The sequence below is a fragment of the Ochotona princeps genome, chromosome 14 (genome assembly GCF_030435755.1).
Source record: "Ochotona princeps isolate mOchPri1 chromosome 14, mOchPri1.hap1, whole genome shotgun sequence".
In the NCBI taxonomy this organism is placed as follows: Eukaryota; Metazoa; Chordata; class Mammalia; order Lagomorpha; family Ochotonidae; genus Ochotona; species Ochotona princeps.
In genome coordinates, this window is record NC_080845.1 from 18952977 (window position 1) to 18970313 (window position 17337).

Consider the following 17337-nt stretch of genomic DNA (forward strand, 5'->3'; position numbering starts at 1 on the left):
AGCTTCCTGTATATGCAGATTGGCTAAGGCAGCCAGTGATGTCACTTTCCACAAGTGATGTGTGGGATCTTGCTTGGGCTCCTAGCTACTGTCTGCTTCGTTGAATTGCAGGCATTTGGGGAGTGATCCAGCCAATAGGCAGGCTCTTTGGTCATTTCTATGTCTGTTTTTTTGCCTTTGGGATAAAAAATTTTAAATCCCTTTTAGTAAATCCTTCTTAAAAACATTTATTTATTTTTACTTGAAATAGTTACAAAGAGAGGGAAAGGAAAAGGGAAAGGAGGGAGGGAGGGAGGGAGGGAGGGAGAGAGAGAGAGAGAATCTTCCATCCACCGATTTCCTCTCCAAATGGCCTAAAGGTTTAAGCTGGGCCAGTAGGAAGCTGAGAGCCAGGAGCTTCTTCTGAATCTCCCCAATGGGTTTAGTCCAAGTGCTTCGGACATCTTTTGTTGCTTTCCCAGGTCATTAGCAGAGAGCAGAATCGGAAGTAGAATATCCATATTGGATACGGCCATCCTCTCCCCCAACACCAGCACAAGATTAGGCTGCCTATGCCACCCCACGGGTCCTTAATTCTTGTTTTCTTACACACACCTTTAATGGTGTACTTAGGTTTTATAGTAGACACTTGTCTGTTCTACTCAATATAATGTTTCTTGTAGCTTATGATCAATCCTTCATTATGCTTGTATTCAAATTTCTACCCATGTGTATGCATTTCTGCATGCTGTATATGGACATATTAGCACTGTGCACGAACTCAAACTTCAGCGTTTTCACACTTTAAGTAGGATATTGCACATAATTCATAATGCGGTGGGAAAGATAAGTAAGCAGATTATTTTAAAGCTGATTTTTAAAGAGATTTGGATGGTTGTTTTTAAAAAAGGAAACAGCATTGGGCAGAAAATGACTTGCAGTGAGGGCTCAGCCTCCAGCCCTTGGGAGCTCAGTCAAGGTTCGAAGCAGTCACTGGCAGGAAGCACCCTGGGTTCCTCCAACTCACCCAAGGCCTGAAAAGTTTCCATTCTCTTGGAGAAGTCCCACCCCGCCCCACAGCCCTGCAGCTGTTTCTGGCGACCTCGCCCTTTGGCAAAGCCCGTGGTTACCGGTCGCCCACCACCCACGCCCACCCTAGTTCCTAGGCTTCCCTGCAGTCCTTCAGACTCAAGTGGCATTTCAGGCCAGCTCTCCCTGCGCTGGCGCTCCCAGGCGACTCCTGACTCCTTTTGATCTGCGGTGGCTCTCGCTATGGAGCCCACCGACGAGATCTCAGACTGTCCCGGAATTCCTGGGAAAGCAGTGGTGGGAGGTGGGTGGATCGGGTACTGTGGGCTAGAGGACCTGGGAGAATCCCCCGGCTGCCTCTCTCCTGAGATCGCTCTTTTGGCCTCGGTCCCGCGTAGCTCCCGCCCACACTTCCAGGTGTACACACTCCCCGCCCTTCATTACTCTTAACTAAAATCGATAGTTTGCAAAGCTACACTGGGAAAGCGGAAGAGAAATGTCTAAGCCGGGAGCTGGGGAGCGAGGCGAGCAGAGAGTCCCTCTCGTTGGGGGTGGGAGGTCCAGTTCATTGGAAAAGCCGAGAAAACCCACAGCAGAGGCGGCCTCCACCTGGGGCTGCACTGGGAGAAATTGTGGGCTTTCTGGAAAGTTTAGAAAGTAAGCTAGGAGACAGTGCAAGACAGAGCAACCACACTTCAGGGGTTTTGCTGGCCCAGCGATGCTTTCCAGAGCTTTTCAAGAGCGAAGAGAAAAGTGGCCCAATGGAGAGGCAGCATTCAGGGGGGCCCAGCTGAGCCCTGCAGGCCATCCGGCTCTGGGGTGAGCGCAGGAGGGGCGCGCGTGGGCGTCGGGTGCAGCGGCGGGTCCCCCGCGGTGGGTGTGTCTGACGGGGGGCGGGAGGGCTGGTGAGATAATGAATGGGAGGCTGAGGCTACCGCTCCCCCTCCGCCCCCAGCCTCCGCCTCCCGACCTGCAGCGGCGGGCGGCGGGAAGTTCGGCAAATGAGTGAGGGAGGGGAGCGCAGAGGGCCGGGGCTCTAGGGCGCCACACAGGTAAGGGGGACGCGCTGCGGGTGGAGGCGTCCCGGGGGCGCAGGGCTGGCTGACTCGAGCTGCCCGGTGCGAGTGGAGAAGCGAGAAGGCGGAGAGGGGGGAAAGAGGCTGGCGCTGGTGCTGCTTCTCCCGGGCCCTTGCTCTCTCGGCGCCCCTTTCCCCGCGTCCCGGCCCGCGCGCTCCAGCCGGGCTGTAGGGCGCCTCCCCGGGCCCAGCGCCACGCAACTCTCCCCGGCCTCCGGGTCGAGCAGCGCACCCCAGTGGGGTGGGCGCAGGGGGCGGCCCCGCTGCTCCTGAGGGGAGGGCGGAGGGCTGGGCTCGGCTGGCCGCGGGGCCCCAAGCCAGTCCGGGGGCGGCGGGAAGGCGGCGGTGGCGGTGGCGTTGGCCGGAGCAGGTAAAAGAGCGGACGCGGCGCGGGGCTTGGGGACGGCGCGCCCTGGGCTTGGAGCCAGTGGCCGCGGTCACAGTTCGGCAACCAAAGGGCGCTCTGGGCTGCCCCGGTCCCGCCGCACACCGGCTTTGTGGCGGCGGGGAGTGTGCGGGGCGCGCGTTTCGGTTGCCGGGGCGGGTGGTGTGCATGCGTGTGTGCGGTCGTGGTGCTGGCCTGCAGGAGGCGAGGCTCTCCCGGCCTCCTCTACCCACCGGTTGATCTAGCGCCGGGAGAGAAGTCGCCTCAGCCACCTCGGGTCAGGTCAGTGTGGCCCGGGCTGGGCGCAGCGGACGGGACCCGCCCAGGTGACACGTTGGTGGCCTCTAGTTATTTGGCTCGGGAAGGGGGCGCCTGAAGACTTATGATTCCCACAAAACCACGACCCGCCTACGTGGACGGCAGAAGCTCCCGTACGCGCCCCGCAGTGTTCTGCTCCAGTACCGCTTCCTTCCCTCTGGGGACTGGGTTGGTCTTCCCCGGCTGAGAACTTAAGTTTCTGTCCGGCAGCCTCACGAACACGCTTAGCAACTCATTGGGTGATATGAGGCAATGGAGAGACCTGGCTTTGAGTCGCTGGTTTTGAAATCGGAGGACTGGTGTGGCTTGTGCAGGACGGGTTGGCTGTGAATGGATTTCGTTTATCCACGTTTTTCTCACTGCCATTTGGCCTCTGAATGTGTTAAGAATGACAGCATGCAGGACTTGTTGCTGCCTGGGTCGGTCTAGGGCTTGAGACGGTTGTCCCAATTTGGTTGAAGTCTCTGGATTTTCCGTCACTGTGGGTGCGTTGTTTCCCAATGGGACAGAGACTGGCAGGCAGAAATACCAAAAACGTAATTAGTTGTTAGAGTAAAACCCTCTACTCCTCTAGGCGTTACTGATTTGCATTTTCCGCCTATTTGCATAAATGTGCTTTGCCCAGCGCTGGGCATTCCTCTGCTCTGTGATTCAAAGTCTAGTCTTGGCGAGAGAGCAGGACAGACTCTGTACTCCCGAGCCTTGCGAGGTCTGTGTCAGGACCTACTGCCTGGTCGGGTCCGAGAGTCAGTGCCCAGGGAAAAGGGCACTGACTAAAGGGCGTGATTAATTATGGCTGTGAAATGTTCACAGACGCACACACGGAGCTACCGGGTCGTTTTTCCTCTGTCACTAAATCCACGTAGGCATGAGCACGCTGGCCCCGAATGCAACACTGTGAATGATGGTCAGTGTTGCAAGTTTTCCTTGGTGAGGTATGGCTTGAGGATAAAGAAGCCAGGTAACAGGCAAGGGAGGTCCTGCGTGAGGCCGGGCTGCTAAGCTAGGAGGGAGGACTGGGTTTGATCTGCGTCCCCTAGTGGAGCGACCTTAGTGGGTCAGGTCCCCTCGTGGTCTAGAAAATGGAGAGGTTTGCTGATCTTTGCAGTTCCTTCCGTCCGGAGAGCCTTATGACCAGGTCCTCTGGGTGGTTATCCCGTGTCAGAACAGCAGGAGGCAAGCAAGGGGAGTTAGCAAGAGGGTCTAGAAGATGGAAAAAAACGGGCCAAAGGGGATGCCAGCAGGGTAAAGAAACTTGAGCTGGGAGTTGCTTGTTTCCATTTTTCCTTTGCTGCATTTTTCTTTCCGCCTCCACAAGAGGCCCAGCAATCCCCACCTCCCCTTGATCAGTCTCCTGATACCCTTGTCATTGAAGGCTTGTGATTCTGTTCAAACTTGTTGTAAGGTCAAGTTGATTCCTGTATGTAGTCTGACCTGCCTTTGCTACAGCACTCTAACTTGCCGCTTGCAGTGTTGCTGCTCTCTAAGGGCCATAGCCACTGCCAGCGCTGGAGTCGCTCAGCATGGTTCTTCTGCCTATGTGCCGAGTAATAGAAGTGGGAATGTTAGTGGCTATCCTTTGCAAGCTTTGGTTTTCTTTCAAAGCTAATATTTTCTAAAGTGTAACTTGATCTCTCCACTGTGTTTCCCTCCCCACCTCCGCCACCCCCATATATAATAGACTGTGAGGAGGTTTTGTTGAATCTTTTCTGCTAGACCTGCTGGAACATTCCGAGTAAAAATCCCAGTACAAAATGACAGTGAATTTGAGGTTAGTGATTTTTAGGGCAGAGAATCATTTTATATGTTTAGTAAGTAAAATTGCACTCCAGGCAGGATACATTATGTCATTTTCACTAGGAAGCTCCAAGTATTATGTAAACACTAAACTAAGACTTGAAATTTATTTTGAGGTCGAGGTTTTACTGTCTGCGGCCTTTATTCTTTTTATTTATTTAATTTTGTATCAGTATGTCTGTACACTTGAGAACATGATTTATTTTGAAAACAAAGTATGATGTAAGGAAATCTTAAACATAAGCTCTTGTTTTGAGATCTGAAAGCCTGCTCCGGTCACGTGAAGTCAGCCTACTACTTTTGGGGTTCTTATTTTTCTATATCACGCATGCTACCCCGTAGCTTTATTGTATTATTATTTAACTACGTATTATTTGAAAGAGTCAGATAGAGGGAGAAGCAGAGGGAGAAACAGAGAGAGACCTTCCATCCTTGGGTTTATCTTCCATGCTCAGACTGCCACAGTGGCCAGGACTGGCCAGGCTGAAGCCAGGAGGCAGGAGCTTCATGAGTGTTTGTCATGTGAGTTCAGGTGTTGAAGCACTTGGGCCATCTTGTGTTTTTCCCACATCATTAACAGGGAGCTAGATCAGAAGTGGAGCAGCTTGGATACTAACTGGCACCCATTAGATGCAAGAGGTGTTTCTGCTTTACTTTTGTATCCCTTTTGCCAAAACATTGGCCCCTAATGATTTAACTCTGATGGAGAGATATGAAGGATGTGTTAGAGGGATAGAAGGAGGAGTTTTTAATTCAGCAAGTAGTTACTGAATCGGTTTTAGTATGGCAAATATAAAGATGATGAAAATAGACCTCAGGAAACCAGAGTTGCCATATGGGGTGGTGGGACAGGGGAGCAGTCAGCTAATTTCAGAAGGTGGGAGGTTTATTTATATTTGTCTGTGGTATATTGTGGCTGTAGAGTGTAGGAACCTTGGAACTGCAGTGATGGAAAATCAAATCCCAACTCTGGTGAGGACTTCACAAACAAAATGGGAAGGACGACATGTCTTTTAAAAAATGCGTGGTGGGAGCTCGAAGACCTATTCTTTGACACTGTAGTCAGAGCCGCGGTGATGAAGGCTGGAAAGTTGCAAGGTGGCAATTATGGGAACCTTCGATGTTATTTTGAGAAGTGTGTTACATGAAATGGTGAAGTTGAGGGTAGTTGAACCTCAGGCTGCAGGACAATACTGCGGAACACGTTTTGGGGTAGAGTGAGGGGTGAAATGGCTTGTTATTTTTGTTGCATTTTAATTGTAACTCATGGCTACTAAATGCCAGGACAGGACTGCCAGTTTATTCATATCCAATGAAGATTGGAGAATAGGTCATGTGTGGTTTCTTTCTCTCTGTCATTCTCTTCACAATTGATAGTGTTCTTCGAACTTTCAGCACATGAATTTAGCAAATATCAATGATGCTTATTGCATTGTATCTGGATTTTGGGGGCTGAGTTGGTTGGAGCTTGTGTGCTAAAATCACTCTATGGATCTAGAGGTGACAAGGAGACTATACCCTGCCACTCTCACTCCTGCTTCCTTTTTGTTGTTGAGGGAAAAGCTTATTACTTAATGTGAATTTAAAGATGACTCTTCTAACAGCTGGCATTTTTGACCCTGTTTGTGTTAGACATTGCATTTTAAAAAACATTTTTTAATTTTATGTTTAGTGGAAAGTCAGATATATAGAGGGAGAAGAGACAGGAAGATCTTCCATCCATTGATTCACTCCCCAAGCAGCCACATGGCTGGAGCTGAGCTGATCTAAAGCCGGGAGCCAGGAGCTTCTTCCAGGTCTCCCACGTGGGTGCAGGGTCCCAAGGCTTTGGGCTGTCCTCGACTGCTTTCCCAGGCCACAAGCAGGAGATTGGATGGGAAACAGGCTGCTGGGGCACAAACTGGCACCATATGGGAACCCGGCACATGCAAGGCGAGGACTTTATCCACTAAGCTTCCATGCTGGGACCTAGATATTTCATTTAACCACACTGCATGAACAGTCGGAGATTGGGGCTAATGGCCTTGTAGAAGATAAAGGTGCTGGGAGTCATGCATTGATACTGCAGTGAGGCAGACACAATTCTGAGAATCCTTGGTGACCTTTATCCTCCAGTAGAGGTGGTTTGCTCAGTCCTTTAAAACAAGCCATATGTAGTGCTGAAGCCTTGGGCCCGTCATCTCTCAGATAGGAATCCATCTGTGTGGGATCCATCTGTGAGAACACTTGAGATTAACTATGTGGTGCCACAGGTGGGAATGGACAGCTTTTCAGCTTAGGTCAAAGGTGAAATTGCATTGGCTACATCACTTTGGTGCTCTTGAATGTGGAGATGTCAAGGCTACTAAAGAGACAAAGGTAAGAGATTAGTCTGCCACCTCCTGCAGTTGTCTAAGGTGATGTGAGTGAATGACCCTCCCAGCAGTTTATCTTCTGCCAAAGGGCTTGGGTTTGACCTCTTTAATAAAGTAAGTCACTTGAGTTGAGGGAGCCGAGGGTTGTATACTGTGTCTCTTGAAAGGACATGTTGGAGCAGAAGCGTAAGGCTGAGGTTTAGCTTAAATTCCCTGGTGTTTTTTCTTTTAGCAGGTTACTAAGATTTCAAAGTAGTATCATTATTATTATTTACATGAAGGATCAGCCAAAGAAAATTGTCTTAGTATTTACGTGTTAGCTTCTGTCATCTGATTACGGGTATAGAAACTTTTATTCTGAGATTCATGTAAAATTAAAAATCTTTCCCAGAAATGAACAGAGAACTGTTTTATCATTTATACATATTTAGGTTGTAATTTTTTTTTTATTTTTGTGATACTGTTTTTAAAAAAGTGACATAATGACAGGGTGCATTCTTAACTTTGGTCCAATGCTAAAAGAACTTGTTGACGTCTGAATGAAGTAGATCAGGCTGTGCTCGTTGTATTATGAGACATAAAGAAAAATGATCTCAGAATCAGCCTGTTTCTCTAAAAAGAGAAAAAGAGTTTGGCTGATGATGCCTGGCCATGGGATTGCCAAAGTTGCAATTGTTCTGTTAAGGGAATTTTATTCATTGAAGCCGTTCATTTGGTTCAGGGCTCACAACATAGACTGCTGCTGTGAGCCCTTCCATCTTAGTAAGTTTCCCTTTATTAATGGTATTCAGTGTCAAAACAGTGCATAGATTTGACTTCATGTCAAATTGGCCTCTTTGGTCAATCTCTCACCATATTACTTTGTGAAATTTTGCCTGCTTTAGAGGCATATTCCTGGCTCCTGAGAGGCAAAGCTGGCTCAGGGCAGAGAAAGCAAGTTCAGTTTAACCCAGGAATACTTGCTACCTGCCTATTGCATACTGGGCATTGTGCTAGGTAGTGGTGGGTGGGAGGTGAGGGCTGCAGGATTCTTGCCATATAGGAGGAGCTTACAGGCATTTCAGTGGAGAATGACAATCCAGTTTAACAAACATTAGGAAAGATGTAAGCTGGTGGCCCTGTGAGAGTCTAAGGGTGAGATGGCGGATTTCAGAGGATGTGTGGGAAGGCTCCTGGAAGGCTGGTGTCTGGAAGGGTACTTCAAGGGAAACCAAGCCTAGAAGAGGAGCAAAAGGTTAGTGGGTTAAGCCTCCACCTGAGATAAAGCTGCAATATGGGTACCAGTTCGAGTTCTGACTGCTCCACTTCTGATCCAGCCCCCCACTAATGCCGCTAGAGAAGCAGTGGAATATGACTCAAATGCTTGAGCCCTTCACCCATGTGGGAGACCTGGAAGAAACTCCTGTGTCATGGCTTCGGCTTGGCCTAGCCCCAGCCATTGTGGGCCATTTGAGGAATGAACCAGCAGGTGGACAATCTCTTTCTCTGTAACTTTGCTGTTCAAATAAATGTATGTTTTTGAAAAAAGAAAAAAAGATCAAGAAACAGTATCAGGAAGCTTTCTACTACTAATTTTGCTATTTCTGGATAAAATACCTCTCTTTATACCATTAAGTGGGAGAATTGATGTTCTATGGTTGTTTTCAATTTCATTTGTGTCCTCCTTAATTTAGTCATTTGCGTTCATTTGTTTGTCATTCTGTGTTTGGTGGATACTGGATTACCCACTGTGTCCTAGGAGAACTGTGCCACGTGAGCCTCAGAGCCTGCATCCCATCTTCTATGAGCCATGGAGCTCTTTTCAGTGTGTCTGCTGAGTTGTTCTTCAATCTTCAGAACATTTTCTGCAGTGCAGTCTTAGGCCAGACAGTTTCTTCTGCTTAGGAGGGAAGGCAGAACCCAATATTCTCATCTGCATTTGATAAACTTGAGATATTTTGTCAAAACTTACTTGTAAAAGTTTAAAGCCAGATACAGCTGTGACTTAATCTGTAGGCTTGGCTTTCTTTTGTCTCATTTTGGATACTCTTTGTTTTGACCCAACTTGTGTTTGAGCTTCCATGTTCTGTTTATCAGGCTTGCTTCCTAGAATAATCCAGATCTGGTGTTCCTGGAAATTCAGATGTGTTTTGAGGTCACACTGTCATGGTGCTTTGCTTTTTTAATGCATTTTACTTATGGTCTTGTTCAAATGATTTAGGGCTATGAACAGGGCAGAAAGTATTCTGGCCAGAATAAGGTAGCTGTGTGTGTTTATGAAAATACATGCCTTTTGTTATGGGTCACATGATGAGGATGTGCTTCAAGTAAATGTGATAATCTCCTGGTGCTTTGTTGAGACCCATGTAATGTAACTCTTTGTAAGCAATTTGCGATAGAGCCTCCATATTTGTCTTTCTGCTTAGATGAACCCACAAACATGTATGTGCTTGTGCCTGTCTTTATGTGGTGGGGGATATTTTTATAAACACAGGTTTCTGTGCACCTGAGACTATCGGAGGACTCTTCAGAAAGTTCATGGAAAATATGCATTTCCACTCGATTCCATTCTGCCATGAGCTTTTGAAGTCTGGCATGTTTGTTCTGGAGAGGCTGTAGTTTGGCTGCCCTCAATGGGGAAAGATTGGAGAAGCTTAACATGGTCTCTTGATTGGGGGTAACATGACATTACTCAATTAAGAGGTTTCATCACAGCGATAGGAATGTCTGAATGTCCTGAACAGCCAACATGGAAACTATTTCCAGCTGTGTGACAACCCCAATGACAGATATTGTAGAGAATGTTAGTTGCACAGGATTCCACTTCATCTGGGCTCAGGAGAGGGGGCAGGGGCATTTGGGAGCATGTGTTCAGCACCCAGCACTTAGGTAGAAAACAGTGCAGGAGTGGGTAGGCTTGTCAGCCACTTATGGAGAGAGAGGATAGGTGCAGTTATTCATTACAGATTGCAGGCAGGTTTCATTGTTGGAGTGGTAGGCGAGGACCTCCCCACCCCCTCCCAAGTCTGTAATCGGCACATGATAAGGATGGCCATGTTCTTGTATTCTTACCAAGGGAGCTACACAGCCCACTGAGAACTGCCTTTTGTTAGGAGGCCCCTTCGCCTCCTGGACTGTGAATCACTGGGAGAAAGATTATTGTCATGTCAAGAAAATGAAGCATTCATTCTGTCCCCACTATTCATTGTAGTTCCACAGAGAACTGCTAGACACAGACACACAGTTACCGTAAGAGGACTGGCTTTTCCAAATTCAGCAACATCTGTTCTCTAGTCACTTGCTGAGACCCTGTCCACTCAGTTCCTTGCAACTGGTATCTTGAAGCACCTCTTATGTCTTTATGCTTGGTTAAGGCCAGTAACATAAAAAAGAAAAAGAAAACCACCACCAAGAAAGTATGGGCCTTGTATTTGAGGAGCTTTGTAAACATGGAGAGACATGGACACAAATGAGTCAGATCAGGCAGACAATGATAAATACTGCAAACCGAGGTTTACACAAAGATCTGTCTGCATATCTGAGGATGGATGCCTCGGAGGACAAAACAGTAGAGAGCTGTTTCCATGCAGAAGAGTCACAGAAAGGACCAGAGAGTGCTTCTGGTGAGTGACAGGCCTGGGAAGAGAGCCTGGGATTTATGGTTACTGGCAGAGAATGGCGGTTTGCATTGGGTTAAGCTGGAGTATTATGGGAGTAGAGGAGAAGGCCACTGGAGGCTGTTGGGGACACCAAAGAGCATGCTGATGCCATTCCTGGCTGGAATGTGAGTGTGAGGATTGTTGCTGTGAGATTTTGTAGTTTTTGGTATGTTAGACAGCCACTCTGGAAGAGGTTTCATCTGGAAGCTGGAGTTAGTTGGGCACTGAAAGCTTGCAGTATTTAGGAATACTTTTGAAATAAAGGTTGGGGAAATTTATGAGGTCACCTAGCGACAACTGTGAGAGCAAAAAGGTAATATACTCTGTATTTTGACAGGGAAAAGACATGTGTAGGTTGTATAGGTTGTTATCCTTTTGTAGCTGGCTAAGTTTTGTGGGTCATCATTGCATGTGGTGGGTCTGTGATGATATGAAGGAAAAGGCTTGAGTTTCAGTATTGTGTTCTTTAGAATGAAAGAGAATCCTGAGACAATCTGTCTCAGTGATCTGGACGAATCGTAATAATAGTTAGAAGACTAGTGGTGTTTTGAGGGTTGAAGAAAGTTGTAGTCATGATTTGCTGTAATACTCAAAATAATGAGTGTCATATGTCTGCTATTGATACGACAAAAGATATACCTCTCAGAAGAAGTTTGGAAATCCCAGTAGCTTAAAGACCACGCTTCAAGAGATGAACAGATTAGTAGCAGAGATCTTAAAAGTCTGATCAGATCATTTTAAGCTTTAATTGTTCAATTAAGGTAAAGGGTAGAATACAGTACAACCTTGTTATTTATCTGGTTAAAGAAATCTTTTACTTCCATTTCAGATACTCAAATGAGTATACCTTTTTGCGGGCAAGACAAAACAGAGATAAATCTATTGTTCTTTTCTCCTTAAGCCATTATAGTTTAAACAAGCGAAACCCATTTCCATGTGGTAGCTAAAACACTGCATGTTCATTTTTGGTCATTTGGAAAGTACTGGAGATTCATTTGTAGTTCTATCACTAATGAGTAACTTCTTATTCCACTTTGGGATAGCTTCTTAGAGTTTTAAACATATCTACCCTCACTGAATATTTATTAGCTTTCTGCTTTGTGGTGTAGGTTAGTCTACTCGCCATTAAAATCTTCTATTAAATAAATTTTAAGGACACTGTAGTAATCACAATATTTAGTACGTATCAGATTTAATGAATTCCTCCCTATCTCTGCTTGGGTTTTGTGATTACTTTGAAGAACTTGTGCTTCTTCTTTTGATGTGTATGCTCCTGGAGATTTATTTTTACTATAAACAATTGCCATGAGTTTTTTTTTTAATTTATTCATTTTTATTAGCTCTATTTGGAAGGCATAGAGGTAGAAAGACAGTGACCAAGAGACACAGAGATCTTCCTATCCTTGGCTGGCTCTCCAAATGTTACTGCTGCCTAACCTGGGCCAGGCCAGACCTGGGAGCCTGAATCCCTTTCTGGGTGTCCGAAGCGTATGTTGACCAAGTCCTTGAGTCATCACCTGCTGGCTCACAGGATGCGCATTAGCAGGAAGCTGAGTCAGAAATGGAGCCTGAATCCTAATCCAGGCACTTGGATATGGCATGCTGGTGACCCAAACCTGTTAATACCCAATGCTGGCGTATCTGCAGAGTTCAACTGTCCTTGCAGCCTAGAATGTTCTTTTCCCAAGTATTTGTCTTGCTCACCGTTTTTATGTTTTAACTCAAAGGCTACCTTTCAGAGAGGCCTTGTCTACCTGTGTTTTCTTCTTCTGACTTCTTCATAGATGAGGGCAAAGGCTTTTTGTAACTGTTTTATTTTGTGTTGTTTTCCAAATGTTTCAAACAATACCTTGCACATAGTAGTGAATTGATGATCAATTGGTATTTGAATAAATTTTTAAAAAAATAACTGTTTCCTACCTACTGAGCATAGGATGCAGTTTTAACTTCCTGAGGTTTGTAATCCATTGAAAGAGGCAGCTTTGGAGTGGCTGACTCTATGTGACTGGGAGTAGGGAGAAAGGCACTAGGCAGTGTGCCTTGCAGTTTACCAGGGAGGCACACTTTCTGAGAAGGTGAGAGAAGTTTCTCTGGGAAAATAGGAAAGAGGAGTTGAATTAGTGAAGCAAACCTGAGCGATAGGGTTGGAAGGAGAAGGGATTTTTTGAAAAACCAAAACAGGGAGAACTAAAGTCTGGTTCTCACTTCTTGAGCTGAAATGATATCCTTTATTTTTGTCTACTTGGAGGGTAAAATGAGAGAGATACAGGAAGGGATGAGAGAGAGAGCTATTTGCTGGCTCACTCCCCAAACTCCACTAACAGCCAGACCTTAGCAGGGTGAAGCCGGGAACCAGGAATCGCAGTCAGGTCTCCTTTGTCAGTGACAGAGATTCAAGTATTTGAGACATCATCACTGCCTCCCAGGATGCGTTAGATGACACCCTGTCGTTTTATTTCATGGGTCAGAAGTGGAGAAGTCAGGATTCAAACTGGCTCTCTGATAAGGAATGTAGGCATTACAAGTGGTGGGTTAATTCACTGTCACAGCACCCACTCACTTCTGATATGCACTAGTTGATTTTCAAAGATTTAAAAATAATCAGTAGTTTAAATAATTGAAAGTCATGTTGGGTGGTCAGTAGGCACCCAGTGTGTTTCTTACTTTGTGCTTGGATTTTTTTATTCATTCATTTATTTTAAAAAGATTTATTTATTTATTTATTTATTTATATTGGAAAGGTAGATTTGCAGAGAGAAGAAGAGACAGAAAGAAAGGTCTCCCATCTGCTGGTTCACTCCCCAAAGCAGCCACAATGGTTGGAGCTCTGGCAATGTGAAGCCAGGAGGCTGTAGCTTCTTCCAGGTCTCCCAGTGCAGATGCAGGGTCCCAAGGCTTTGGCCCGTCCTTGACTGCTTTCCCAGGCTACAAGCAGGGAGCTGGATGGGAAGTACAGCAGCCAATTCACAAACCGTTACCCATATGGGATCCAAAGCCCGCAAGGCAAGCATTTAGCCACTAGGCTGTTTTGCCCGTTTCACCCCGCTTACCCACTTTTTTTGAACTTTGGTTTTAAAATTTTATTTGAAGGGCTGACACGTTGTAGTGAGTAAAGCTGCTACCTACATCACTGGCATCCTGTATGGGGGACAGTTTGTGTCCTGGCTGCTTCACTTCTGATCCAGCTCTCTGCTAATGATCTAAGAAAAGCTACAAAAGTGGCACAAATGTTGGGCATCTGTGGAAGACCTGGAAGAATCTCTTAGCTCCTGGATTCAGCCTGGTCCAGTCCTGGTCATTACAGCCATCTGGAGAGTGAATGATCAGTTAGATGGGGGACTCTCTCTTTTCAAATATAAATAAATAAATCTTTTTTTTGTATAAACATATTTTTATTGCATTTCATTTTATAACAGCGTTTCTTAGGCTCTGATGTTCCCCCATCCCCTCCCCGTGCTCCACCTTCTTGCAGTATTACAGTTCAAATCCAGTCTTGTTTCTTTCAATGCAAGCATGTGCCATGCATAGAGTCCAGTGTCTTATAAATAAATAAATCTTAAGAAAATTATTTGAAAGGAGGGGAAAGAGAGAGAGAGAATCTTCTCTCCTTGTCTCCCTCCCCCCCCACACAATTTTTTGATCTTTTCTCAAAATTCCTGGGAACTTTGAATCAAGGTTTCCCGTGTGGGTGGCAGGGATCCACCCATGGAGCTGTCAGTGTTGCCATGGAGTGGGAGTCATAAGCTTGTGTTCAGGAGATCGGCTACTCTGATGTGGGCCACAGGTCTCTTGACTGGTAAACTTGAACTGCTGGGCCAAATCTCACCCTGAACAATTCTTTTGAATTTTAATTCTGTCAATTATTAAAGGAGGAGAAACTTTCCATCTAAAATTACAATTAAAAAAGCAATGAAACCGGTTTAACTTCCGTGTTTTGTGCTACTACTGATTGCTACAATCTTTTAAAACCGTACAGGGTAATACATACTCTTGTTATTAGTCACTGTATTACTTGTGCTTGTTCACATAAACTTATGCATTGATTATTGATTTTAATCATTCTGGTAACTGAGTATGAATAGTTGATTTTTGTTTTTTACGGATTAAGATTTTCTGTATCTGAATCCTCAAAGTATGTTTTACCACAGGTGACAAGTACAGTATGTTTATTAATTCAGCCGCTATAATACTATTATTCATATGTACAATGCCTTATTTATGTAAGGACTGATAATGGGCCTTTATTATGTTTCTACAAATGGGCTTCTGTTAATTTCTTTATAACAATTACTATTTGTTAATGTAATATTAAATACATAAAGATTCTTGTTAGGTCTTTTTTATATTTTTAATCAATATAAAATAACTCTTTATGCATTTGGAGCTATTTGTTTTCCTGATATTAATGTCACCGTCCTTTCCTCTTTCTTACCTTCTTTCTGTCTGTAAGTCTGTCTGAAATGACTTCATTTATTCTTATTTTGAACCTGAGGTGTCATTCTATTTCATATATTTGCCAGTGGCAATTGATTAAATTTGTCTTGAAGTACCTCCTATTGGAAAAATTTTGCTAAATTTTGGTAACTAATGCACTTGTTATGAATGCTTGCTTTCGAATGTTCTGTTTTTTGTGAAAGGTGCTACCTTGGTTTAAAGCACTGGCTTGCTAGGCAACATCTAAAGTTTTAAGTACCATGTTTTCTATTTTCACAAATATTTCGTTACACAACCTTAGATAAGCAGTCTCCCCTGTGGCTGGTGAGTAGCCTCATTTCTGTATGACAAATAGCACTTTCTGCTTCGGTGGTTTAGACTCTTGATTTTCCTACATTCAACAGAGCATCTGTCTTGTTGGTGTCCAAAAGTGCAATGCGTATCACACATGTGGTACAGGGCTGTATTTCTTACCCGTGCTTTGTGGTGTGTGGTTAGTGGAAATAAGGCCTTGGTTTTATCTTTACAAAAAGTCTTTCTAGTGCTTTGACCATTCCTCCCCCCATCCCCTTGTTTTGTATTTTCTGGAGCATTTTAATGGGAAATTAGGAGTTGTATTAGGACATTTAGTTCTGTGGTTTTTGAATGCTTTTGGCTGTGGCCTGCAGCTAAAAATGTGTGCATATAAAAAAATGAAGCATGTTTCATATAGTTGACTATTGATCTTTTTCCCTCTGTTTTTTTTTCCCATTGTAGTTCATTTTCATTAAAAAAAATTCTGGTCACATCTTGGATGTATTGAAATCATGGATGTACTTGTTCAACTATAGTTTGCAAGACAATGATCTTATTTGCTGATGTACTAAGACAAAGGAGGTTCCCTCATTGTTCAGAATATACTTATTATGGAACTTTCAGTTACTGTGCTGGTTACAGGCAGGAGTGCTGTGAAGAGCTGCTGTTGTCACTATAGGCACAATGCATGGGATCTAATGTGAAGGAGAATGTTGACCAGTGGACACCCGGTTATGGATGAAAAGTATAATGTTACAAGGAAGAAGAACAAAAGCAATTTAACTGGGAGCCTCTTCGCTGACTTCGAGGGTGATTCAGGATTTCCTGGGGGAAATATTTGATGAGGTCTGCCTGGAGTACATGGCATTGTGGAGTCATGAAAGAAATGAGTAATGGAAGTGAAATAGTGTACTGTTATGGCTGACATGAGGAAGACAGTGGTTTTTTTGGTGAGTCAGCATTTTCTTGCTGCCTAGTGCGTCTGTGATGTTTTAAAAATTTATGTATAAAGGGAACAAAGTTCGTTCCGTATATATGTATGTTTTGAGAGCATGATAACTTTTCCTATACTGTCTTCCCATCCTCTCTCTCCCTGCTTTTCTTTATGATGATTATTATTATTTTAAAATTTATTTGCATATTTGGCAGTCAGATTCATAAAGACAGGAAAAGAGATAAATCTTCCATCCACTGATTAACTCCCCAGATAGCCACAACAGCCAGTACAGGACCAGCCAGGATGAAGCCAGGAAACAAGAACTTCTTTCAGGTCTCCCACGTGGATGCAGGGACCTAAGGACTTGAGCCATCTTTTGTTCTTTTCCCATGCACAGTAGCAGGGAGCTGGAGTAGATGTTGAGCAGCTATACTGGGATATGGAGGCAGCTTTACCCACTATGCCACGGTGCTGGGCCTTTTTATTTTTCTTTTCCAGTTATACAATAACATGCCTTGAATTTATTTTATAATCACAAACTTAATCCTCCACTAAACAAAGAATTCACTAAGTAGAAAAACCACTGTTCCTCAAGAGTACAGACCAGTACAGTTTGTGGTTTTTCTCCTCCTTACTTGACTAGAGTAAAATTTGATTAGGATTGTTTAGGGGGAAGGGCACATGAGTGTAGGTGTTTTTTTGAAGGAGTTTTATGTCAGTGTAGCTTATAGCTAAATAATAGTCCACATTTACTGAAGACTTGCCATATATGAGGGATGGTACAATATTATATGTAGATATATAGAGAGTATCAGATTTAGTTGGTTTAAAAAACACTCTTGCACAGGGTCAATACACACTTTGTAACTATACATAACTTATAAGAAATTAGAACACTGAAGTTAAGCGGTACAGATTTTTAATGGAGGAATTATTGCTCTGCTAGATTTTTTTTTTCTTTTTTGCCATGGTAGCATTTTACAGTTTGTTTCTCTTTCATTTAAAAAAAAAACTATGTGAAGAGTTAAAAGTATTTTGAGAATGAGAAATTCACAAAGATTGAGGCTGAGAAAGGAGCTCTTCATTCAGATGCCAG

General features: G+C 44.5%; 1 protein-coding gene across 3 annotated transcripts in view; it reads left to right on the forward strand.

Moving 5' to 3' along the window:
- The first annotated feature begins 1507 nt into the window (after positions 1 to 1507).
- The window catches only part of LPAR1 (lysophosphatidic acid receptor 1), a 140202-nt gene continuing 124372 nt past the window's right edge, over positions 1508 to 17337 (forward strand). The window contains exon 1 of one of the 3 annotated variants that reach the window (XM_058672408.1): positions 1508 to 1827. The gene's annotated coding sequence lies outside the window, so the exon portion shown is untranslated. Of the gene's footprint in view, positions 1828 to 1918; positions 2061 to 2233; positions 2455 to 17337 lie in introns of those variants that run through there. The other 2 variants (XM_058672407.1, XM_058672409.1) reach the window with 2 other exon arrangements.